This window comes from Petaurus breviceps, unplaced genomic scaffold, assembly GCF_028583685.1.
Source record: "Petaurus breviceps papuanus isolate PSGF00001 unplaced genomic scaffold, PetGlider_PUasm1.0 38, whole genome shotgun sequence".
NCBI lineage: Eukaryota > Metazoa > Chordata > Mammalia > Diprotodontia > Petauridae > Petaurus > Petaurus breviceps.
The window spans coordinates 59,885,135-59,893,329 of NW_027186304.1; the positions used below are offsets into that span (position 1 = coordinate 59,885,135).

The 8,195-nt window shown below is 39.6% G+C and overlaps 1 long non-coding RNA gene across 1 annotated transcript; it reads left to right on the forward strand.

Moving 5' to 3' along the window:
* The first annotated feature begins 1,656 nt into the window (after nt 1-1,656).
* LOC138170107 (uncharacterized) lies at nt 1,657-7,192 on the forward strand. The gene is made up of 3 exons (XR_011170543.1): nt 1,657-1,843; nt 5,162-5,379; nt 6,483-7,192. It is a non-coding gene; the product is annotated as an uncharacterized lncRNA (long non-coding RNA).
* Nucleotides 7,193-8,195: the final 1,003 nt, after the last annotated feature.

The following is an 8,195-nucleotide window of genomic DNA, read 5'->3' on the forward strand; positions in this document are numbered from 1 at the left end:
CACATCTTTACAGGCTTTGGGTAAACATCCCCATAACTCACCAATGGGTTTGAGGCCTGTCAGTTACCCTCAACCTGGTTTAGCCTGTCTGCCAAGACAGTTTTAATGGGGTGTGACTGCACATATGCTACAGCTTCTTGGAGCCACAGGTGAGAACTGGGTGAGAAATGAACACCAAAGGTGGACGAATAGTCCTGAAAAGGGCTTTGCCGCCCTCATCCTGGAGGAGCTAGTCCTCCTTGAACACCTCACATACCCAAAGTGAAATTCTATAGAGGGAGAAGAGGAGAGGATGCAGAATAGAGCCCCAGAGACCTGGTGGAAGATGAAGTAAATGAGAATAAGAAGGAACGGTCAGATAGGTAGAAGGAGAGCCAGAAAAGAGCAGCATCTTGGAAAGGTAAAAAGAATCTTAAGGAAAAGAGAATGCTCAACAGTGCTAAAATGAAGCTGAGAGGTCAAGAAGGATGAGAACTGAGAAAAGTGCATTACATTTGACAAGAACAGTTTTAGCTGAATGGTAAGTGGAAGCCAGACTATAGAGAGTTAAGGAGAGAATGAGAGGAAAGGAAGTAAAGGAACTGATTTTAGACATCCTTCTCAAAAAGTTTAGCCATGAAAGGGAGCAAAGAAATGGAATAATAGCTGTGGCTGTTAGCTAGATGTATCATGTGTTGGTATTGGTTTTTTGTTTGATTTGGGAAGTTTTATTTTGAGGATATGAGAGACATGGGTATGTTTGTAGGCAATAGAGAAAGAACTTGTAAGGAAAGACATGAAGATAAGTGAGAATGGGGGGTGATACCAGAAGCAGTCTGCTGAAGAAAACTGGATGAAATGAGATCATTTATGTAGGAAGAGGAATCCATCATGGCAAAGACTAGAACCAGCTCTTTATGTGAGAGAGGGATAAAGGAGGAGATAGTGGCAGAAGGCATTTGAGAGAGGTGAGATGAGGGGGAGGAGGAACAGCAGAGTAGAAGGAGTTCTTGGTGAATAGCCTCATTTTTTTTTTCAGTAAAATATGAGGGAAGATTCCCAGCAAAAAAAGTAGGGTGAAGGGGAGCCATGGGATATTTGAGGAGGGATGAAGACATTTGCAAAAGCCATTGTGGTGAGTGGGGTAGTGAGTCAATTAGGGAGGTGTAAAAAGATTGCCTTGCTGCAAGAGACCCAGTGGACATTATGTAACTTAAATTGCCTTTGAGGAACTGCAAGTGGGACAGTGTAGGTGGATTATAGAGTGTTGAGGACACTGAAGTATAAGAAGAACATGAAGGTGAGAAGGGGGAAATTTTTAGAGAGCTTCTGTGTTATAATTGGATCTTGTTCTGGTGCCCCTGACCACCCTCCCTAGTCTAGTCAATACAGTAAAGTAAGTTTTATAGGTAGCTGGTATAAAGGAAATAAAATAGCAGGAAATAAGATTACAAAGGATAACCTGGAAGTCATGTACAAACCATCCCAATGATCAAAGGAGCATAATTTATAGATTGCATCATATGTTAGCTAAAATTCTTTAATGGGATATAAGATCTTCCCCTCCCACAGATAGGCTTCACATGGAGCCTATTAAGGGAAGCTTGCTTAATGGAGACTTGTTTGTAGGAAGGCTTTCATACCTTTTGTTAATTTCTAATTAGTCACTGGGTCATGAGTGTTGTGATGCCCTCTGGCTCTAAAAAGGTTATATATATTTTGAGGTTAGCATTTTGCTTTGGGCTTCACTCAATGGAAAAGTCTTCTTGTGATCTGACCAGATGAGATCCTGGGTAGCCATTAAGGAGCCCCTCCCCCTGCTTTGAAAAACCCAGATGTTGGTGCTTCTGTCTGTGGTAACCATGTATGTATTGCCTTGGCCAGATAGTTGAATCTGTCTGTTGATCTGTGCTAATCTCTCAGACAGTTAGAGGCCCTAATCTGTTGGTCTTTATTTCTCTGCTTGTATTTTCTCTATATTTTCTGTTTCTATTTTCTCTGAAGTTCAGGGTACTGACCTTTCCCCTGAACTAGTGAATGTAATTAAAAAAAAAAAAGATTGTTGACCCCTTAAACAGCTATCTTTCCTAGTAAAGCAGACCCATACTAGCAGCCATCCTGGGTATACCAGCGTGGTTGCTGCTACAAATTCATATCTTGGTAATATATGCTGAATAAGGGGAAAACACTTAGGAGCTGCTTGTCAAGATTCTCAATCTGTGATGTGTAAATTTCAGACAAAATCCAGACCTTTGCAATTCTAGACCAGCAAATCATCAACAAGGTGCTGAAAACTTTGAGATGATGACTGAAATTTTACCAGTAACTTTGAGATGATTTAGATATGTTAGTGAACTAATCCCAAGGTGGAACAGACAGGAAAACCCTATAAGAATGAGACCTTCCACTTTTGCCCCAGAGCAATTTTCAATTGCCTTTGGGTCCTCACCTCTCAATGCTCCCAACTTGAATTCATGGTTGTGTGAATGATACTCTCTGCCTCTCCCCTTCTCCATTCTTTCCCCTGTGTTGCCTGCCTTCACCATCTCATTTCTCTGTCCCCAAGCCACTCTGTCTGCCTCTCTATCCCTCTTTACTTTTTGCTGCTTATCTCCATGCCTTATTAAAGCACAATTCCTATTCTATTTTCCTCTGCCAATCATGTTCTTTTCTGGAGAGTACCCCCCAAAAACCAGCCTACACCCATTTCATAATTTCACAAATTAATTATCTATTCAGTTTCAAATGCCAAACAATAAGTTTATATTTGTTCCTAATAATAAGAAAGTACTGGAACTAATTGAGTAGGAGGGTGACATGATAAGACCTAGGTGAGTAGTAGATGGGTTGGAGTGGGGTAAGACTTGAGGCAGAGAGAAGGCTTTCACAGTAGTCTATGTGAGATGATGAATTCCTGAACTTGAATAGTGGCTATGTATATAGGGAGAAGGGGACATATAACAGAGATATTGTGAAGAAAGAAATGACAACATGACAACTGATTTGACACGTATAGGTAACAGTGAGAAGTCAAGGGTCACACTGAAGTTCTGAGGTCCTCAGCAGAGAAGGGGGTGTCTTGAGGCTTGAAAAGAGACAATCAGGTTTGAAACAGCCTCTGTGGAGAGAGGGATAGTGAATCTACTATAGAGGAGTAAAGTGAATGCTTTGCTTCAATGAAGGTCCAAGATTAGATAAAATAATAACAAATTTGTAGTGGACACAATCAGCATATTATTGATATTTCAAGATTTTTTCAAGATTATAAAGTAAAACTGCAAATGCTCTAAAGGAACAGCTTATATTTGTACTCTTTCAGGTCCAGGAAATCATTACTTTTCTTCATGTGATATGAAACTAGAAAACCTTAATAGTAGTCATTCCTTCTCATATCCCATCATTTTTATTAATTTCTCTCTTTTATCTTGTCTTAATTTTGTATATCATTAACTGAATTTATTTCTGATTCTGAATATAAGTGTCACAGGATGATTAAGTTCAATTTATTTTATCTGAAGCAATTTTCTGTTTCTAAGATAAATAAAATTTGCAATTGTAAAGCACATAGCAAGATGGAGATCCCAGGGGACATAACTGTTAATTAGTTTCTGTTTGTGGAACTAAGATTTAAGGCATTAAATAAATATCCTACCCACAATGGTTGATAAGCATGATAAAATGAACTTGGATGCACTCTAATTTTGTAGCATCTGCTGCTCTCACTCAACAGTAATGATGCACTTCTTCATGTAAGAATAAGAAATGAAATACTAAGCCTCTACAGATCTTTTACAAGAGTTTAGTTTACCAAAACCAATGGTCATATGTCTTTGTTTTTCAGGTATGTTCACAAGGTGATGAAGGCTTATGCACAAAATGCTAAACAAATTATATGTGAAGAGCTATTTCTTAATAGTTAAACTAAGACCACTGAGGGGAACAAAAAGATGATGAGTGGTGAATCACATTTTAACTGATTTAAAATGGTTTCCCTCTTCAGTTAGGACAAAGAGGAACACTTAAAAAATTATCAGTGGGGGGGACGGCTGGGTGGGGCAATGAATAGAGCTCTGGCCCTGGAGTCAGGAGGACCTGAGTTCAAATCCAGCCTCAGATGCTCAACACTTACCAGCCGTGTGACCTTGGGCAAGTCACTTAACCCCAACTGCCCCTCCAAAAAAAATTATCAGTGGCTCCCTACAGGATAAAATGGAAACTTCTTAGCTTGCCATTTAAAGCCATCAACCATCTAGGACCATCCTATCTTTCCACTCTTATTTTCCTCTATTCCTTGTCACATACTATATATTCTAGGCAGCCCACGGGTAGAGAACCTGTGGCCTCGAGGCCACATGTGGCCTTCTAGGTCCTTGGGTGAGGCCTTTTGACTGAGTCCAAGTTTTACAGAACAAATCCTTTTATTAAGGGGATTTGTTCTGTCAGGTTTGAATTCAGTCAAAGGGCTGCACTTGAGGACCTAGAGGGTTATGTGTGGCCTTGAGGCCACAGGTTCCCCACCCCTGTATCTAGTCAAAGTAGATGAGTCATCTTCATCCTACATTCCCAACCTTGTGTATTGCCCCTTGCCTGAAATGTAGTCCCTCCACATCTTCATCTTTGGAAATCTTTCTATTTTTTTTATAACTTTTTATCATGAAGATCTAGTGTATGTGGCACCCTCTTTTGTAAAGCCTTCCCTAATCAGCCCAGCTGAATGTGAACTATACTTTTTCATATTTCTTATATAATTTCATTTGGGCCCATCATTTGTCTTTACCATATTCTACCCTGTTATTGTACCTATTTGTGTCCATGTCTTTTTTCAGAAAATTTAAGTGACTTATCTAAGGTTACATCACTAATAAGTGGTATAGCAAGAACTTGAACCCAGATCCTCTGATTTCTTTTTTTCTTTTGCTTTTTGGAGGGGGGAAGGTAGGGCAATTGGGGTTAAGTGACTTGCCCAAGGTCACATAGCTAGTTTTGTGTTAAGTGTCTGAGGTTGGATTTGAACTCAGGTCCTCCTGACTCCAGGGCCAGGGCTGGTGCTCTATTCACTGCACCACCTAGCTTCCTCATGGGTCTTAGTTTCTTCATATGGAAACTTGAAAGGGTTGGATTAAGTGACCCCTAAATTCTCTTCCAGCTTGAAATGTGTTAACTTCTTCATTTATCCATACAGATAAGGAAGCAGAGGCCCAGGGAAGTTTGACTTTCTCAAGATCACTCAACTAATAAATGAAAGAGTCAGGGACTGAACTTGGGTCTTTTAATTCCAAATGCAACGACAGCATTCTTAGTGGCATCTATCGGCTCCCTCTGAGTATGAAGATTTCTGTCAGGAGACTCAATTCTTTGCTAATACATTCCTGTTTGCTGTGGGACAGACCACGTCCTAGGGTAACTCTCTACTTAGTTAGTATCAACTGTCTCTCTTAGAGATTCTCTGGGAGAGTTAACTTACTCAGGGCACCATGATCCACCACTGACCTGGAAGGCATCTCCCCCTTGCAGAAATGTGTCTTCTCATTTGAGCAGCTCCCGTTTTTGTTCACTGCATAAATATCCTTTGAAACTGGTAGCATGTTTTATCAATAGAATCATCCCCATCATTTTACTGGTGAATTAAATGAAGATGAAAGAGGGGAAGCAACCAGCCCAAGGTAATTTGAGTAAGTCGTGATTTAAATCCAGGGCCTCTGACTCCAAATCCAGCTCTTTCTACCACATTGGCCTTTCATTAGATAGCTAGGTGGATAGAGTGTTAGGCCTGGACTGAGTTTAAATCCAGACTCAGGCACTTCTAGCTGTGTGACCCTGGCCAAGTCACTTAACCTCTGCCTCAGTTGCCTCAACTGTAAAATGGGGATAAAATAGCACTTACATCCCAGGGTTGTCATGAGAATCAAATGAAATGATATTTGTAAAGCACTTAGCACAGTGCCTAGCACATAGTAGCTCTATATGAATGCTAGCCATAATCATAACAATAATAGTAATTATTATTACTTCCCCTTCATCAGGTCCCTTTTTTTCCTCAGCAAAACAGGCATAGTCTTTGAATACAATTTGCATTCCTTTCTTACAATTAGAAATCACTACACATGGTATACCCCATACAACTTAACATTAGGTAACCTTGTTAGCAATAGTATTTTTCAAGGAACTCCTCTTTGCATCTGATTGATGATCCAAAGGAAAGAGCTCTAACTGTAGAATCAGAGGGCCTGGGTTCTAGTTGCACCTCTCATGCTTCCTGTCTGTATGACTGGGCAAATCACTTAATATCCTTGAGCTTCTCAGTTAATTTGTGTAAAATGAAGGGGTTGGAGAAGACATCTGAGTTTCCCTTTCAGTTTTAGGTGTATGGTTTTATCATGAGATACAGAATAGAAAATGATGGACAATTTTTTTCAGTATTACTAAATGCCATTCTGATAGGCAAAAATATGCTTACTATTACAATTTGGAAATAATTCAATTCACTCTTTATTTCCCACCAGACTGGACACCTCTGGCTTTCTCCATCCTATACCAGAAACTCCTCATTGTGGAAGATTACACAACCCTGGAGCTTACATCTTGAAAGTACTCTCTGCTCCTGGGACCCCTTTGTTTGATTGGAGGATGGTGGGCTCCTTCTAGGACCTCCATTTAAGGAAGATATCTAACCCATTCCTCCCTTCCTTTTAATACCATGCTGTATTCCTCAGGACTTTTTCATGATGGGTTCTTTCTTCTCCCACCACCTTAGTTTCCCCATCCCTTTCTCAGCTTCTCTTTTTGTTTGCTTGTCTTTAATTTTCATTTACTTATTTATTTTTAGTTTTCAGCATTCAAGATGGAATACAACTTGATATAGGCTATATATATATATATATATATATATAATCATATTAAATATATTTCCACATTAGTCATTTTGTGAAAGAAGAATCAGAAGAAAAGGGGAAAACCACAAGAAAGAAAAAAAGAGAAACTAATATGCTTCAGTCTGCATTCAGACTCCATAGTTCTTTCTCTGGATATGGATAGCATTTTCCATGATGAGTCTTTTGGAACTGTCTTAGATCATTGTATTTCTGAGAAGAGCTAAGTCAGAGCTAAGTCTATCAAACTTGATCATTGCACAATGTTGTTGTTACTGTGTACAGTGCTCTCCTGGTTCTGCTCACTTCACTCAGCATCAGTTCATGTAAGTTTTTTTTCTGAAGTCTGTCTGTTCATCATTTCTTATAGCACAACAGTATTCCATTACATCCATACACCACAACTTGTTCAGCCATTCCCTAATTGATGGGCATCCTCCCAGTTTCCAATTCTTTGCCACCACAAAAAGAACTGTTCTAAATATTTTTGTACATGTTAGTCCTTTCCCTCCCCCTCCTTTTTTTTTTTTTTGCTTTTTGGAGGGCAATTAGGGTTAAGTGACTTGCCCAAGGTCACATGGCTAGTTTTGTGTGTGTGTGTGTGTGTGTTAATTGTCTGAGGCCGAATTTGAACTCAGGTCCTCCTGACTTCAGGTCTGGTGCTCTATTCACTGCACCACCTAGATGCTCCCTTCTTTATGATCCTTGTGGGATACAGAGCTAGTAGTTGAAACCCTTATCTTTAAAAAAAAAAGCCCAAACCTAATGAATATAACTAATTGAAGGGCAGGAGAGGAAGGGAGGATTCCACCTAACTGAGAGAAAAAAAGAAGGGGAAGAAATAATATAAAAAGATAAAAGCCAGAAAGAAAAAGGAACCAATAAGCAAGTCCCTAAAGGGAAAGGGGTAAGAAATGAGAAGAAGGGATTGGGGAGGAGAAGAGCCAACGAGAACAGGACCACCTTAAAAAAATTTATTAAAGTTTAGACAGATCAAATAGATTAATAGATAGATTAAATAATAGATATTATTAGAAATCTATTAATAGATAGATTAAAAAAATAAATAGATCAAAGTATAGGAAAGTAAACCCAGGGAATTACAGCCCATTGTCTCACCAATTGAAAGGAATTTCAGTGCTTCCCATTCCTGCCATTCCAGACCTGCCCCTGCTACACTAATCTCTGCCCTTTGGATCTCTAGCTGCTAGGATTTAGGGAAACTGGGCATTGTGCTCCTCCTTCTATGGTCTGGCTCACTGGTGTACAGTTTCAGAAATGGCAGATAAAGTTTCAGACCAAAGCAGGCTGTGGTCACTGAATAGTTGGCAGTCCTAGTCTCCAAAG